This window comes from Castor canadensis, chromosome 5 (assembly GCF_047511655.1).
Source record: "Castor canadensis chromosome 5, mCasCan1.hap1v2, whole genome shotgun sequence".
Lineage (NCBI taxonomy): Eukaryota > Metazoa > Chordata > Mammalia > Rodentia > Castoridae > Castor > Castor canadensis.
The window spans coordinates 146448074-146466736 of record NC_133390.1 but is presented as its reverse complement, the minus strand read 5'-3'; the positions used below and the strand labels follow the sequence as shown (position 1 = coordinate 146466736).

General features: G+C 36.3%; 1 protein-coding gene across 1 annotated transcript in view; it reads left to right on the top strand.

Moving 5' to 3' along the window:
• Slx4ip (SLX4 interacting protein) overlaps positions 1-18663 on the top strand; it is a 230927-nt gene that overhangs the window by 104929 nt on the left and 107335 nt on the right. The window contains 1 exon segment of the mRNA XM_074074342.1: positions 7058-7134. The gene's annotated coding sequence lies outside the window, so the exon portion shown is untranslated.

Below are 18663 nucleotides of genomic sequence, written 5' to 3'. Positions count from 1 at the left end.
TATAAGAAAATAGAAATAATACCATGCATACTATCTGACCACAATGCAGTAAAAGTAGAACTCAACAACAAAAGTAAAGACAAAAAACATGCAAACAGCTGGAAACTAAATAACTCATTACTTAATGAAGAATGGATCATCGATGCAATAAAAGACGAAATTAAAAAGTTCCTAGAAGTCAATGAAAATGAAAACACAACCTACCGGAACCTATGGGACACAGCTAAGGCAGTCTTGAGAGGAAAGTTTATAGCCATGAGTGCATATATTAAAAAGATTGAAAGATCCCAAATCAATGACCTAATGATACATCTCAAACTCCTAGAAAAACAAGAACAAGCAAATCCCAAAACAAATAGAAGGAGAGAAATAATAAAAATAAGAGCTGAAATCAACGAAATAGAAACCAAAAAAACCATACAAAGAATTAATGAAACAAAAAGTTGGTTCTTTGAAAAAATAAACAAGATCGATAGACCCCTGGCAAACCTGACTAAAATGAGGAGAGAAAAAACCCAAATTAGTAGAATCAGGAATGCAAAAGGGGAGATAACAACAAACACCATGGAAGTCCAGGAAATCATCAGAGACTACTTTGAGAACCTATATTCAAATAAATTTGAAAATCTAAAAGAAATGGACAGATTTCTAGATACATATGATCATCCAAAACTGAACCAAGAGGAAATTAATCACCTGAATAGACCTATAACACAAAATGAAATTGAAGCAGCAATCAAGAGTCTCCCCAAAAAGAAAAGTCCAGGACCTGATGGATTCTCTGCTGAATTCTATCAGACCTTTAAAGAAGAACTGATACCAACCCTCCTTAAACTGTTCCATGAAATAGAAAGGGAAGGAAAACTGCCAAACACATTTTATGAAGCCACTATTACACTTATCCCAAAACCAGGCAAAGACACCTCCAAAAAGGAGAACTATAGGCCAATCTCCTTAATGAACATTGATGCAAAAATCCTCAACAAAATAATGGCAAATCGAATTCAGCAACACATCAAAAAGATTATTCACCACGACCAGGTAGGCTTCATCCCAGGGATGCAGGGGTGGTTCAACATACAAAAATCAATAAACGTAATAAACCACATTAACAGAAGCAAAGACAAAAACCACTTGATCATCTCAATAGATGCAGAAAAAGCCTTTGATAAGATCCAACATCATTTCATGATAAAAGCTCTAAGAAAACTAGGAATAGAAGGAAAGTTCCTCAACATTATAAAAGCTATATATGACAAACCTACAGCCAGCATTATACTTAACGGAGAAAAATTAAAACCGTTCCCTCTAAAATCAGGAACCAGACAAGGATGCCCACTATCTCCACTCCTATTCAACATTGTACTGGAATTCCTAGCCAGAGCAATTAGGCAAGAAGAAGGAATAAAAGGAATACAGATAGGTAAAGAAACTGTCAAAATATCCCTATTTGCAGACGACATGATCCTATACCTTAAAGACCCAAAAAACTCTACTCAGAAGCTTCTAGACATCATCAATAGCTATAGCAAGGTAGCAGGATATAAAATCAACATAGAAAAATCATTAGCATTTCTATACACTAACAATGAGCAAACGGAAAAAGAATGTATAAAAACAATTCCATTTACAATAGCCTCAAAAAAAATCAAATACCTAGGTGTAAACCTAACAAAAGATGTGAAAGACCTCTACAAGGAAAACTATACACTTCTGAAGAAAGAGATTGAGGAAGACTATAGAAAGTGGAGAGATCTCCCATGCTCATGGATTGGTAGAATCAACATAGTAAAAATGTCGATACTCCCAAAAGTAATCTACATGTTTAATGCAATTCCCATCAAAATTCCAATGACATTCATCAAAGAGATTGAAAAATCTACTGTTAAATTTATATGGAAACACAAGAGGCCACGAATAGCCAAGGCAATACTCAGTCAAAAGAACAATGCAGGAGGTATCACAATACCTGACTTCAAACTATATTACAAAGCAATAACAATAAAAACAGCATGGTACTGGCACAAAAACAGACATGAAGACCAGTGGAACAGAATAGAGGATCCAGATATGAAGCCACACAACTATGAGCAACTTATCTTTGACAAAGGAGCTAAAAATATACGATGGAGAAATAGCAGCCTCTTCAACAAAAACTGCTGGGAAAACTGGTTAGCAGTCTGCAAAAAACTGAAACTAGATCCATGTATATCACCCTATACCAAGATTAACTCAAAATGGATCAAGGATCTTAATATCAGACCCCAAACTCTTAAGTTGATACAAGAAAGAGTAGGAAATACTCTGGAGTTAGTAGGTATAGGTAAGAACTTTCTCAATGAAACCCCAGCAGCACAGCAACTAAGAGATAGCATAGATAAATGGGACCTCATAAAACTAAAAAGCTTCTGTTCATCAAAAGAAATGGTCTCTAAACTGAAGAGAACACCCACAGAGTGGGAGAAAATATTTGCCAATTATACCTCAGACAAAGGACTGATAACCAGAATATACAGGGAACTTAAAAAACTAAATTCTCCCAAAACTAATGAACCAATAAAGAAATGGGCATGTGAACTAAACAGAACTTTCTCAAAAGAAGAAATTCAAATGGCCAGAAAACACATGAAAAAATGCTCACCATCTCTAGCAATAAAGGAAATGCAAATTAAAACCACACTAAGATTCCACCTCACCCCTGTTAGAATAGCCATCATCAGCAACACCACCAACAACAGGTGTTGGCGAGGATGCGGGGAAAAAGGAACCCTCTTACACTGTTGGTGGGAATGTAGACTAGTACAACCACTCTGGAAAAAAATTTGGAGGCTACTTAAAAAGCTGGACATCGATCTACCATTTGATCCAGCAATACCACTCTTGGGGATATACCCAAAAGACTGTTACTCCAGAGGCACCTGCACATCCATGTTTATTGCGGCACTATTCACAATAGCCAAGTTATGGAAACAGCCAAGATGCCCCAGCACTGACGAATGGATTAAGAAAATGTGGTATCTATACACAATGGAATTTTATGCAGCCATGAAGAAGAACGAAATGTTATTATTCGCTGGTAAATGGATGGAATTGGAGAACATCATTCTGAGTGAGGTTAGCCTGGCTCAAAAGACCAAAAATCGTATGTTCTCCCTCATATGTGGACATTAGATCAAGGGCAAACACAACAATGGGATTGGACTATGAGCACATGATAAAAGCGAGAGCACACAAGGGAGGGGTGAGGATAGGTAAGACACCTAAAAAACTAGGTAGCATTCGTTGCCCTTAATGCAGAGAAACTAAAGCAGATACCTTAAAGCAACTGAGGCCAATAGGAAAAGGGGACCAGGAACTAGAGAAAAGGTTAGATTAAAAAGAATTAACCTAGAAGGTAACACCCATGCACAGGAAATCAATGTGAGTCAATGCCCTGTATAGCTATCCTTATCTCAACCAGCAAAACCCCTTGTTCCTTCCTATTATTGCTTATACTCTCTCTACAACAAAATTAGAGATAAGGGCAAAATAGTTTCTGCTGGGTATTGAGGGGGGGAGCGGGAGGGGGTGGAGTGGGTGGTAAGGGAGGGGGTGGGGGCAGGGGGGAGAAATAAACCAAGCCTTGTATGCACATATGAATAATAAAAGAAAAATGAAAAAAAAAAAAAAGAATTGTTCTAACAGTTTCATAATTTTAGCTATTACAATTTATGTCCATGATCCAGTTTTGTATGTAGTTAGAGGAACAGGTCTAACTTTATTCTTTTGCATGTGATTATCTAGTTGTTCTAACACTATCTGTATGAACTTGTTTTCCTTCCTTTAAAAATTCTTTCCCCCTTAAATTCTTGGAATCACATTATAGTTTTGAAATAAAAAAAAAAATAGTTCTGTGTTCTTGCCCTCTCTCTCCTCTATTTCCGCTTCTCAGAGTGATCACTCTAAACTTTACTAGTTGTTTCTTCCTTTTTTGTTGCCTCCACATTTCTGAATAGCACACTTATTTGGCAACTTCTTAAGTATTATTCGAATTCAGTATATTTAATTTTGAGACACTTTATATAAATCCCTATTGTGCTTTTATTATGAACACAATATATTATTATAACAGTATTTTACTGCTGAGCTAAGCAGTGTACTTTGATTGCATTTCCTTTTCTCTTTGAGTTAATTTCTCGCCCCAGCAGATATTCTTTTTATTCTGTTTTCCCCTTTGTTCTTCTGTCTTTTTGTTTTGTGAGTCATGGCTCCTGGATTCCTCTGTCTTCTGCTTTTTCTTGTAGCTGATTGCCTGCCATTATTGCTGGCTTCCAGAGGTTCTTGGCTGCTATTCTTTCAGCAGCTCCCTTCACCTTGCCTCTGCTATGGCTTTCCTACTTTTTAGCCTAGCATGAATTTTTGTAGAGTGGAGGAAGCCAATGCCAAGACTAATGAGGCCCTTCACCTAAGATAAATGGTTTCATTTCCTGCTCAAGGCTACTGAAAGTGAATTAGAATGCCTGAGTCAAGAATAGCTCACTTACTCAGAATGGCAGTCTTACTCATCAGGACTCAAAAAGTTACCAGGGAAAGACCAGATGTGGTGCCCCATCCCCAGATATGGCTACTGAAGCTCAAGCACTTCCCTCACCATGCTTGCTTTATTCAGAGGCTGTTTCTCTCTTACATTTGATTCTTGTTTTAATATTGATTGCAATTTATTAGTTACATGTACTTATAGCCAAGTGGAAGAGGGTACAGAAACTGCACAGGTCACACAAAAATTGTACTTGGCAGCAGAGAGAACAAATCGGGTGTAGAGGGGATGGCTTTGTAGTATAAAAAGGTAAGGTGCTCTTTGGTTCCCATGAACAAATGTGACTAATTTGTTGAATAATTATGAACTCTGACAGGAATGTGAAATGCATTATATCACAAACTGTTAAGAGTATAATTCTATAATGCTGAATTATACCATATAATTATTACACATATTTTAATTATATATAACATAAACTAGAGATAATCTAATAAACTACACACTGCATATCATGCATATATATAGCATTACCTAGTACATATGGTATATGTGAACAAAAATACAGTATGTTAGAAGAAAAATATTTTCAAATACAGATGCAAAAAACCCCTCAATAAAATAATGAGAAAGTTAAATCTACCAATATAGAAAATGACTTGTATTCCATACAGTTCTAAAGTGCTTGGCTAATTTGATTTTCTAGGGTACAACAGATAATCTGACATTTTTTAAGTTTAGGAACAGAGAGAGTATTCAGCAGTAAGAAGTATCATTTGGCTAAGGGAAGAAATGGGGAAGTTATTTTAAAAATTAACATATCAGAAAAGACCTGACATACGCATACGTTAAGAAGTCCTGCACAAGTCAAGCTCACCAAGAGATATCACTTTATTGTAACCCTTCTCAGCTGTGGGTCCTCCCCCTACCTTCCATCTTCCTGCAAGAGATAAAGTTGTCTCTCCTTAACTGTCTCAGCTATCTATGGTCAGTCATGGTCTGAAAATATTACTATATTGCAATGAGGAAGTAAGATACTTCGAGAGAGAGAGAGAGACCACATGCATTTATGTTTTATTACAGTATATTGTTTTAATTATTTTATTTCATTATTATTCATTGTTACTTCTTACTGTGCTTGCTTTATGATAGGTATGCAGTTAAAAAGTATATATATGGGTCAATACTATCTACAGTTTCAGGCATCTACTAGGGATCTTGGAACTCATCGTCTGTGGATAAGGGGGTTCTAGTATATTTGTTAAGCAGCTCCTTTGTACTAGACATTGTGTCTGGTGTTTTTAGTGAACATAAAGTGCCTAACAGAGTATTAGTTACCTATTAAACAGTCTTATTTAGAGTAATATTTTTCTCACAATTACAAACACAAGAATTATCACCCTATATCCTAGAAGACTAGAATACCTTCTGGGATAAAAATAGAACTATGTGATCTAGCACTCTCACTACTGGATATATATCCAAAGGAAATGAAGGAAGTATGCCAAAGAAACATCTATACGCCCAAGTTTATTATAGCACTAGTCACAGTAGCCAAGAAATAGAAACAACTATTCTGTCTCCCCACCAATGAATGGTAAAGAAACTGTGGTACATATACACAGTGTAATGTTGTTCATCCATAAAACAATGAAATTCTGTAATTCGTGCCTATATGTGTTGAACTGGCCATCTTTATGTTAAGTGAAGTTAGCCACACAGAGAAAGACAAGTATACTGCATTATTTTACTCATACATAAAACCTCAAAAAGTTGATCTCATAGAAATTGAGAGTAGAATAGTGATTGCCAGAGGCTGGAGAGAATAGGAGGGAGGGAAGAATGGGTAAAGGTTCACCAGTGAGTACTAAGTTACAGTTACATAGGAGCAAGAAGTGACTACATAACTACAGTGACTAGATAACAACAATGTATTGTGCATTTCAAAATGGTAGAGGAAAGGATTTTGAATGTTTTCAGCATAAAGAAATGATAAATATTTGAGGAGATTGATGTGTTTAACCTGATTTAAGCATTATATATGCATATTCATGTATATAAACAGCACTTTATATAATTTTTCTGTTTTATGTATTAGTTAAAACAATAAATTTCATTAAAGAAAATACCTACTGGGAACTGGATTAAATAACTCAATCCTCATACCTTTTGCCTTTAAAATAAAACTGTTTATATCCAATAAATAGAATAGTGTGTAAAGATTCTAAAAGAAAGAGCTTTGTGTAACATGCTGAAATAAAAATATACTGAAAGTACTGTGTCAGGGAACTGTCTTTAATTTGACCACTTCCTTAGAGGAAAAAAAATCTGGAAGTGGTCTCAGCCATGATCAGGACTAGCCCCTACAGATTTTCCAGAGGAGACTAAGGTTAAGATTCTTTGGAAAATACAGGACTGAAGTGGAACCAGAGTCCACTCTGCTGTCCCACCTCTCTCTGACTTCAAGTAAGGACAGCTTTCTTCTTCGGGCTGATCAAATCCCCTGTAAATGGAACTAATTGGTGCTTCCATTAACTACAGCCCTAGGACTTGAAGAAGCAACCCATCACAAGAGACAGAGATCACCAAGATAGAGTGGCAGCTGGGAGCTGGGAAAGGTAGGTTCAACAGACACCAAATAGGGGTTTGGTTAAATGTGATACGACATGCTGTCAATATAATATCTAGGTTGTATTGCAGCTAATGTGAGATTATTAGTTCTCCCTTAGTATATTGCCTTTTCCTTGGGATTTTAGATCTTTTTGTAAAGATTTGTTAAAGTCCTCCTAATATCTCTATAGGAGTGGAGAAAAGGCTTTGGTGGGAACCTGTTTTCCTAACCTCTCTCCCTCACCCCAAGCAACTTAATACAGAGCAAAGGAAGATATGAAGAAGGGAGGGAGATGCATGGTTCCTGAGCCTGTGGGTTATCAGTGACAGCACATGTCTAAACCCCACCTGCAAACAGGTCAAATCTTTCTTCTGCATCAGATGTCTTGACATGAGATAGACCATAAGATACAAGTATATGGAGAAGGTGGCAGTGACTCCTTCCCTGGCCACATGGATCTGAAGCTCATTTCCACTTGGAAGGGATACTCTGCCACAAAACACTGCAATAGTCACTGAAAGATTGAAATGGTCAATAGTTTTGTATTACTGGTAGAAGTTTATATTAAATTTATTTCTAATGATAAAGGTACATGTAAGCTAGTTCCAGGGAGGGAACTGAATTTGTTTAAATCACATTTAACTTTTCATAAGCACATACACATTCCTAGAAAGCTCAAATACCTCTTTTTGACACTTTTATTAGCATATATTAGTTACACAAAATAAGAGGTTTCATTGTGGCATTTTCATACAGGCATATAAGGAACTTTGATCATATTCTTTCCTTTTTACCTTCTCTTATCATCCCTCCTCCTTTCTCTTTCTCTTCCCTAATAGTCCCCATTCTACTTTCACACTTTTCCCTTCCTAGATGTCCTAGATACAATAGAAGATACATGATAATTGACTTTCTAAGTCTGATTTATTTTGCTTAAAATGGTGATCTCCAGTCCATTTTCCTGGAAATGACATTTTCATTATACCATAATGTATATATACCACATTTTCTTTATTTATCTGTTGATGGGCACCTAGGCTGATTCCATGGCATGGCTGTCGTGAATAATGCTATAGTAAACATGGGCATGCAATTTATCTCTATTGTATGATGATTTTGATTCATGCTTATGCCCAAGAGTAATGTAGTTTGATAAAACATTTCTATTTTTAGATTTTTGAGGAACCTCCGCACTGATTTCCATGATGGCTGGACTGATTCCCATTAACAATATATAAGAGTGTGTCTGCCATTCCCACCCCCCCCCATGCTTGCTGGCATTTGATGTTTTTGATTTCTTCATGATAGCCATTCTGACTGGGGTAAGATAGAATCTTAGTGTAGTTTTGATTTTTATTTCCTTAATGACTAATGATGTTAAACATTTTTTTCAAGTACCTGTTGACCATTTATACTTTTCATTTGAAAAGTGTGTATTCTGGATATTAATCCCCTGTTGGATTAATAATTTAAAAAGATTTTCTTCCATGCTATAGGCTTTCTCTTAACTTTGTTTTCTTTGCTGTGTGGAAACTTTTAAACTTGATGTAGTTAGATTTGTCAGTTCTTGCTATTATTTCCTGAGCTAGAGTCATATTCAGAAAATCATTGCCTATGATTATATATCTTAAAATGTTTTCCTTATCTTTTCCTCTAGTAGATTCAAAGATCCTTTTTGAGTTGATTTTTGTATAGGATGAGAGACAGGGATCTATTTTCAGTCTTCTACATGTGAATATCCAGTTTTCTCAGTGTCATTTGTTTAAAAGGCTGTATTTTCTCCATTGTATGTTTCTGGCACCTTTGTTGAGAGTCAGATGGCTGTGGCTATGTTGATTTATTTCTGGATCCTCTTGTTTTTTGGTCTACATGTATATTTTTATACCACTAGCATTCTATTTTAGTAATTATAGAGCTGTAGTATTATTTGAAAGTGGGTATTATAATATCTGCAGTATTGGTGTTTTTGCTTACAATGGCGTTGGCTGTTCAGGGCTTTTTGTGCTTCAACATGATTTTAAGATTCTTTTTTCTAGTTCTGAGAAAAATGTCATTCAAATTTTAATGGCTATCCCACTGAATCTGTAGATTATTTTCAGTGATATAGCCACGTTAACAATATGAATTCTGTTGATTCATAAATATGGAAGGTTTTTCATCTTCTAGTTTCTTTCTTCAGTGTTTATAGTTTTTTCTTTTTTGTGGTACTGAGGATTGAACTCTTGCTAGATAGGTGCTCTATCACTTGAGCCACACCCCCATCACAGTCATTTTCATTGTAGAGTTCTTTCACCTCCTTAGCTAAATTTAATCCTAGGTAATTTTTTTGAGGTCATTGTGAATGGGATACTTTCTCAACATGTTTGCTATTGATGTGTAGAAAAGTTACTGATTTATGTATGTTGCTTTTGTCTCCTGCTACTGTGTTAATTTTGTCAGGTCTAAAATTCTTTTGGTGGGGTCTTTAGGACTTTCTAATTATAGGATTATATCCTCTGCAAGTAGGGATAATTTGACTTTTCCATTTCCTATTTGTATCCCTTTTATTTCTTTCTCTTGCCAATTGCTCTGGCTAAAATTTCAAGTACTGTATTAATAAGAGCAGTGAAACTGGACATTGTCTTATTCCTGTTTTTAAGAAAATGTTTTTAGTTTTCCCCCATTCAGTATATTTTTTGTTTATGGGTTTATCATATGTATTCTTCATTATGTTCTGTTTTCAGGAGAATCTGATGAACTATTGCAAAGAGTGTGTATTGTGCAGTTGTAGGATGAAATATTTTGTAGATGTCTGTTAAGTTAATTTGATCTATAGTGCAGTTTAATTCTGAAGTTCCTTTGTTGATTTGTGTGTGTGTGTGTGTGTGTGTGTGTGTGTGTATGTGTATGACCTATCCATTGATGAGAGTGGCATATTAAAGTCACCCACTCTGATTGTTTTGGGGCCTGCCTGTCCCTTAATGTCCAAAAGTGTTTGTTTTATATAACTGGGTGCACCAACATTTGGTGAATATATATTTACAATTGTTATATCTTCTGATGTGTTGTTCCCTTTACTGACATGTACTGACATTCTTTTTGTCTTCTAAGTTTGATTTGAAGTCTACTTTGTCAGATATGACTATAGCTATTCCTGCTTATTTCCAAATTCCATTTGCTTCAAATATCATTTCCCATCCTTTATCTCAGTCTGTGTATCTTTACTGGTGATGTGAATTTCTTGCAGGCAACACATTGTTTGTTTGTTTTAACCCAGTCAGTTTGTCTTTTAATTGGAGAGTTAAGACCATTTGCATTCAGGATTATTATTGAAAAGTATGCACTAATTCCTGTCAATTTGTTGTTTTTCTAATGTTCAGTTCTTTCCTAATTCTTATTTGATTATGTACTCTTCCAGTTTATTTCTTCTGTCTTGTACCCTCATTGTTGTGTTTATCTTCCTATTATGAGTGTAGAATTCCTCCAGGTATCTTCTGCAATGCTTACTTACTGATCATGAATTCCTTTATGCTTGACTTGGAAGTTCTCTATTTCTCTTTCAGTTCAGAAGAATAGTTTTGCTGGGATATAGTAACCTAAGCTGGAAGTTACTTCCTTCAGACCTGCAATGTATCATTCCATGATCTTCTGGCCTTCAGAGTTTCTTTTGAGAAGTCTGCTGATACTGTGATTGAGTTGCCTTTATAAGTAAGTTGATTCTTCTTTCCTGAAGCTTTCAATAATCTGTCATTGTATACTCTTGACATTTTAATTGGAGTACAGTGTGAGGAGGTTCTTTTCTTTCTATTCCTGGCTTTTTGAGGTTCTAAATGCCTCCTATATCTGGGTGTCCATGTATTTCCCATGATTTTGGAATTTTTGTGCCATTGTTGTACCACATATATTTTGTACGCCTTTAGTCTGTAACTCATTGTTTTCTCCTATACCAAAAATAAGTAAGTTTGGACTTTTAATTGTGTCCCAGAAGTCTTGCATGTTACGTTCGTTGTTTCTTACTTTTTTTTCCTTTATTACCATCTGAAAGTTCTAGTTTATCAACCCTGTCTTCAAGTTCTGAAATTCTCTCTTCTGCTTGATCTGTTCTATTAGTGAGACTTTCCAGTGGTTTTTAAATTTAACCTATTGAACTTTGCATATCCAAGATTTTTGTTTTCCCTGGTAAACCTCTCTTTATTGAACTTCTCATTCATATACTGCATTGTCTGCCTTATTTCCTTTATTTCCTTGGAAATCATTGATTTTGTTAATCATTCTGTTGAATTCTTTATCTTCAATATTATCTACCTTGGTATCTTTGGAGTCCATTGTTAGAGAATTAAGAATTTCTGGGAAAGTCATGTTGCCTTATTTTTAAAGTATTTCTTGAATTTCTACATTGATAAATAGACATATGTTGGGATAAATATTTTTCCACTTTCCTGTGATAGCTGTTTTAGAAAACAGCCTTCCCTTGATGATGTGTACTGGGATATTGGATTGTTGTAAAGTGTTGACTATATTTCAGATTGGATTTTTTCATATACTTTGCCTTTTACTTCTTTGGTGGTGTTTACTGTACCTTGACGCAGTACATATGTGTAGAGCTTGAGGGTCCTAATTTCTCTGTAGGTGTCACAGAATGGGTTTCTTCTAGTACATATATCAGGCAGTTGTGTTGTAAGTTGCAGAATTTATGGGGTATGCCGCCTATAATTACGCCTCTAATCTTACTGACAGTTGTACAGTCTAAAGTGGTATGGGAATGACCTAAGCTGTGGTCCCTTGTAGGTACAGTGTCCACAGTCTTTTTATTCTCTTTCTAAATTTTTGCTATAGGAATATGTGACCAGGAGTTTGGGTCCCCCAGTCATATCTACTTGGAGCCTTATCACTAGCTTGGGGTTTTTAATCTCCCATATTGTTTAAATTCAAGTATTCACTGATATTTGCTGAGCAGAGATAGGTTGTATTTAGAGCAAGGTGTGCTGACTCTTAGCTCAGCTTGGAGCATAGCATATTGACAGAATGTCTTCACAATTATTTTAAGTTTCCTTCTCAGTTCCCAACAATACACAGAAAGGGGAGTATAAGTAACAGTAGTGACAATAAATAGCAAGGAATTAGACACAGAAATAAAGCAAAAACTAAGTACAAACTCTGACATCCACAGCTCTAACAAAAACAACAACTGGAATGGGTGGGGATAGAAATATTATAAACTAGGAAGCTTTAAAATATGCGAAAGAAAAAATAAGAGACTAGGAAATGGATAGCAAAAGAAAAGTTAAGAGTATTTAGAAAGTGAAAAGAGAGGCAGTAGAAGAAACATAGAAAATGTAGGCTGTAATTACTAAAAGAGAAAAGAAACAAGATTCACAGAGAGAAATAAAAGAACCTAATGTTTAAGAGAGAGTCACAAAAAAAATCAAGAATAACAAAATGAAAATATATTTTAAAAGAATTAAAAAAGATACATACACACACAAAACCATTCAACTACTCAGCAAATAAAAATTTTTTTTTTTTAAAAAGGAAGAAAAAGCATTGTCTCTGCTGGGGTGGTCACATAGGCAAGAGGAGATGTTTACTACCTCTGTCAATTTGTCCTTCTTTCTCTATCTTCTTGGGTTATTCACCCTTTGGAGTAGGCAAATGTTAGGAAATATTCAACCCTTTCTTTATTCTCTGTGTTGCTCTCCCTTTGCTTAGTGAGACTGGTTTGGGACTGAAGCTGGTTAGAATAGCTTTGTTTCCCTGCTTAGTAGTACAAGGTAGCACAGAAACAATGTTTCTGTGGCTAGAGGACAGATTACTTCAGGCCTCGGCTAGCACTAAGCTATGCTGTATCTCTGAATTTCACTCTCTGCTGAAACCCACACAGAGGCTGGGACACCAAACTGCACTGGGTGAAGAGGGTATAGCAGGTCCTATCCACCACTCACAAATATAGTTTTCTAAGACCCAGTCACAGTACATACTCAGTCTCAGACCCTCTTTAGCCAGCTACTAGAATCGCCAATCTTAGAAAGTGAACTCTACTTTACTGTCTTTGATCCAAATCTCACTGAATATATTTTTCAATAAGCTTGCTTTAATAGCATTCTGCAGAGGCCACACTGGGTCACAAGGTCGATGCTGGCCATTGTGGCAATACTTGCTGTGAGTTCCTAGGGAAAGGAAAGTACAGGGATTTATTTCCAGAAGTAGGAAGATTAGACCTAGCCTCTTCAGGATGGCTCCCAGGTACAGCACATGTAGCTTTTATGTTGAGAAATGAGAGCTCTTCTCAAGTGTCAGCTCACTATGCAGCTCCAAGATCAGCTGAGGTCAGCCTGTCTTTCTGTTCTGTGTGTATTTCTGATCATTTCCTCTAGAGGTTACTCCTCTCCTCTTACCCCACTGCTAGGTCATCATGGCTCAGTGCATGTTGCACTGTTTCTCAACCACTGTTCCAATAGCCAGAGTCTCTGGGTTTCTCCACATCTCTGTCTATAGTTTAGTGTGTTCTGTCAGTCACCTACCTTGCTGAGAAGCTGTTTTGTGCCTGTTTCAGTTTTGAGTGCCTGAAAAGCTGGATAATACTGTTTTCTTTTAATCTGTCATCTTGTTTACCTCTTTAACTATTTTTCAAAATTGTTAGATTATGTTACAAATTTCCTCTTCTTTGACCATGTTATGTTGATGTAGTCAAATGCTTTTGTGGTTATTTCTCTATACTTAGAGACATGATTATATAGAGATTAATTAATTATAGAATAAATGCTCCTTTACCTTTTCAAATGTTGCATTAAACTCTTAATTGTTTCTAAAGTGAGACTGTCAGCACCATGGAAGTCAGAGGCCATGACTGCTTATTCACATTGTCCTTCCCAGTTCTTTGCACAGTGTGTGGCACTAAGCATCCAGCACTTATTGAATGAATGAAAGAATGATTTATTACAGGAGATGATACCTTTTAGCGTCTGCTGTAGTGTGTGTTTTGGAAGACGCTTGTGTTAAGCTTAAAATCAGAAGCAAAATAAATCTTTTCAAGCCACATCATTTAGCTAGTACTGAATCTTATTTGAACCTATTAAGTCTGTTTTTTAAAGGATGTTAAATAATAGGTAAAATAGCCCTTAAAAAAAATGAATCAGTAAGAGGAGGTAGTGGTGGTTGGTGGTTTTTATTTTTCTTTTTGCTCCTCATGGTCCTGGGGAGGGCTGGCCTAGCTGGTCCAACATAGAGCCTGTGGTACAGGCTGGGGGTCAACAAATCTACTACATTCCTGAAGACTGGTTTGGCAGTTGTGGACGGAGCAGGTTGGCCTGGTAGTGGCAGCAGGCCTGAGGTAGGCCCAGGAGTGTGGGAAGGAAGAGAGCTGCTGGTCTCATAGGGTTAGAAAATGGAATGGCTGTGTCCATTTAGAGTTTATTACACAATTGCAAAGACAGCTCACAGAACTCCAGGGCCAAAGGACCCTCTGAAGCATGTCTCACATCTGCTCCTCTTTGGGAGTTATATCTTGACTTTTTATAGGTTCTGTTGCCCAGGTTTATATGTGATAGGCGTAGCTATGTTGGGAGACACTCTTGACCATCTGCTCTGCCCTGCCCTAATTCATATTACTGAGAAACATGAAATGGTTTTCCATCAACTATGGCCAGGCCTGGGATGAAATTAAAAACACAGGGCTCCCAGGGGTCACTCAATGGAGATGAGAAAATAGTCAAAGGGAAGAGGTTTAATTGGAAATTCAGTTTGCTAGCTACATAAAAATGTCTTTGATGTTTAAAATAATTAATATTTTTGCGAGTTCTTTTAAGTTCTTATTTAACCTGTGGTGGTTTATAATGGTAGTTGGAGCTACAAAAGTATTAACCAACTAATATATGTGCAGTAGACAGCATGCTGTCTAGAGGAGGCCTGGGGCTTCACCATTTTACTCACTAATTGATCTTATCTTTTTGGAGCCTCAGATTACAGATCTAAGAAATGGATATAAAGATTCATGCTTGCCCACACCTGAAGCTCAGTATGTCCAGAAGTCTGCTACCTGACCTAGTATACTTACTTCTTAGAGGCTTCTCCTCATCATTTCTGGTGCTCTTGTCCCAGTTCAGGCGTCATCTCCTGTTACCAGGACTCTGTAGCAGCTGTTTGACTCGTGTCATTGCCTTCCCTTTCTCCCCTCTGCACCCATCCTCTCTTTTGGAGCCAGGGTGATCCTGTGTTTTATGAGTTTATTCTGTGTGATAAAAAGAAAAGTTCATCTAACACATTGTTAGAAATAAAAAGAATAAAAAGAAATCAAAATCTTTATATTCTATTCAGCTTTTTAATTTTCTTTCAGATGTACTTTGTTTATACTTAATTAAGTCATTTTATGTATGTCTATATTTTATTATGTCAAATGGCAATACTATAAGGATTTGAATGAAAAGTGGCTCCATTTCCCCCATTCCCAAATTCTCTACCCCAGAAGTCCCTTCTTTTTAACTTTTTATAGTGTAACTTTTCAGTTTGCCAAATTTTAACATCTGTTGCCTTCTGTAGGTGGACAATTAGCATTCTTATACCTCTCAATTTCTACCAACCCACATAGAAACTACCCCCCACCATCTTCTAGACTTTTATCACAATATTTGGTTAAGTCTATATTTTTGTTTGTTTTATTATAAGTTATTTCATTGGTGAGCTAAACTGTCTATCATGAATATATTTTCTTACTGTTTTGATGATTTGCTTTTCCTGGAATTTAGAGCTGCTACTGCTGCTTCCTTCTCCCCCCTCTCCTCCTCCTTCTTGATTTTCTTGTTTTGAATAGTTTTGTTTCTATGACTGTTTTCTTCTGAAGTTATTGAAATGAACTCTAAAGTCCTTCCAAAGAGCATTTTCCCATTATCACACCCATCAGGTTATGTGCCGTCACATTTGTCTCTTCCTGGAAATGTCATCCTACTATTTTCTGGACTGGCTGTATCAAATGTCCCACTCAGTTTATCCTCACCTTCCACCTTGGGACCTTCCCTTTTCTTCATGATGCCTGCTACTTTCTGGGTTTATGAAATATATTGCTAATAACTTCCTGAGAAAGGAATGTGAATGGTAAGATGACTTCCTCCTCCCTGCTGACCCACCAGCTTTTCTTCTTTGTTCTAGTCTATTTCAAGTCTCATGTGCCCCATTAACCTTCATGTTTCACCCCCACTGTGTGCTTTCTACTTCGGTATTTGTTTATCTTTTCCCTTAGACTGGAGGGCATGCCTTTAGTTTTCTACCACTATCAAACTAGATGTTTGTTCAGGAATTATAATTGAAAAGGTGCATGATTTCCACTTTGGTTTAGGGAAGTGTGAGGAGTTAGTTTTCAAGCAGGTATGTGAGAATCGTTTGGTTTGGATTTATCAACTGCCTCGATCTTTTTAAGAATGAGCAAGGGTATAATTCACCAACAAAGAAAATTAATAGCGTTTCCACAAAGAAGGCAACTTTCAACATAACAGGAACTTCAGAAATGGTGAGCCAACTAACAAATGCTATCTGAAATCTATCTTCAGTATTGCCACTTAGATGGTGTTTCCATCAAAATTTTTTTTCCTATGGAAATGATTTTGGTAGGCCTCTGTATTCTTTTCCTAGAGCCGCTGCAACAAATTATGATGAAGTGGTATAAATAACAGAAATCTATTCCACATTTCTGGAGGCCAACAGTCTAAAATCAAGGTGCAGTTAGGCTGCAATTCTGTAGGTTGTGGGGTAGAATCAATTCTTTACCTCTTCCGGTTTCTGGTAGTTGCTGCCTGCCTTATCTTGTGACCACATCCATCTGCTGTGTCTTTGCATCACATCATTTGTGTGTTTTTATCTTCTCTCTACCCTTTTTAAGAAACTTATGATTAGATTTAGGTCCCTTCTCAATAATGCAGGATGTTCTTTACAACACAAGACTTTTAACTTAATTATATCTGTAAAGTCCCTTTTTAAAATAAATTAACATTCACAAATTCCAGGAATTAGGACATAGACAGTGGAACCACCGTTCAACTCCACAATAGCCTTCTAAGCATGGGCCCATTAAATATGTGGTCTCTACCGGTAATCAAAATATGTGCTTTCATCTGGTCATGGAAATCGCACATTAATCGATGTTTTGCTGGTTAATTTACTCACTTAACAGATAAACATACCATAAACCAGGCCCTGTGCTAGGCATCTTTATAGAAAACAATAACAATTGAATCCTGCCTGTCAAAGAGACACAGTATTGCTAGAAAGGCCAGCTTTCCTATGAGGGTCATAACCTATTACTTGAACACATTCTTGAATAGACATTGAAATAATGAGTTAAAGATACAAAGAGAAACTCTGACAAGAATTTTAGGCACATGTAGAAGGTGCAGGAGTACTAGGCAGAAGACTAGTCTCATGATTCACCAGCCAGTGGTATTTCGAGCTGACATTAAGTGTGTGAAGTGCCCTGATTATACAAACATAAATCAGGCCAGCTTTAAACTCTGTATAGAATCCTATCAGTTTATTCAATAGAGCTCCTTTACCTCTTTTCCTAAAATTTTACTATTATCCTACTTCCTAGGAAGGTGTTTTTATAAGGTGCAAGGCAAATGGAAGGTACTGTTCACCCTTTGGAAATGTTTTATTACTTTTGTTTATCGTAGAGCCCTTGATTACACTAAAAAATTTTTTTCTAGGGAATTCTTATGAAGCTCTTTTGGACCTCAAATAAAGGAGGATTACTTGAAATATAAAAATTATTATCTCTCCTAAGGGTTTTAACCCAGGGTGTAGTTTTACAGTTCAGTGTGTTTTAGGTAAGTTGTTTATACTAATAATGTCCCAAGGTTTGTCAGTGTTTTCTTCACCATAAAAAATAGGAAGAAAAAAAGAAAAGATTGGCTCATATTTAAGGTCATCCATTAATAAGATTACTCCTTTTCATTGCATTCCATTCTGTTTTTTCATTTGGGAAAGAAAAGGGTAGAGGGACAGCTGGTGTCTCTAATTGCACATAACCCCCAAGCCTGCCTTATCTGTCCCCTCCTGGGAGCAGGACACAAATGTCATTCTCTGTCTTGCATGTTCCAATTAAAAATACACATAAACACACACACATGCAGAGAGAGAGAGAGAGAGAGAGAGAGAGAGACCTAGTGGTTCTACGTGTCCCAAATAATTGGTCATTATGAATATTGTGAAACCATTTATTAGGTAAGAACAAAATATTTTTTATTTTAAACTTTTGAAATTAATTAATAATAGTTTTAAGATTTTAGAAGTTAATTCAAAATAGCTTACTAAGTTTCCCAACTTTGTACTATTCTCACAACTTTTCTAGTTTGAAATTATATATAAAAAGAAGAGCAGCAGAGCAATTAAAAAAACAAAAAGAAGATACTTTGTGCCTAACCTAGGCCATCCATAGGAATATGACATTAGTTTGATAAACATCATCATTTCTCACAGATTGAATCATTCAAGTAGAATTTTTACCTTCCACAGTCATTCTTTCTTCTATCTGATACTCATGAGTAATAAAAAACCAACAGTTAGTTGGTGG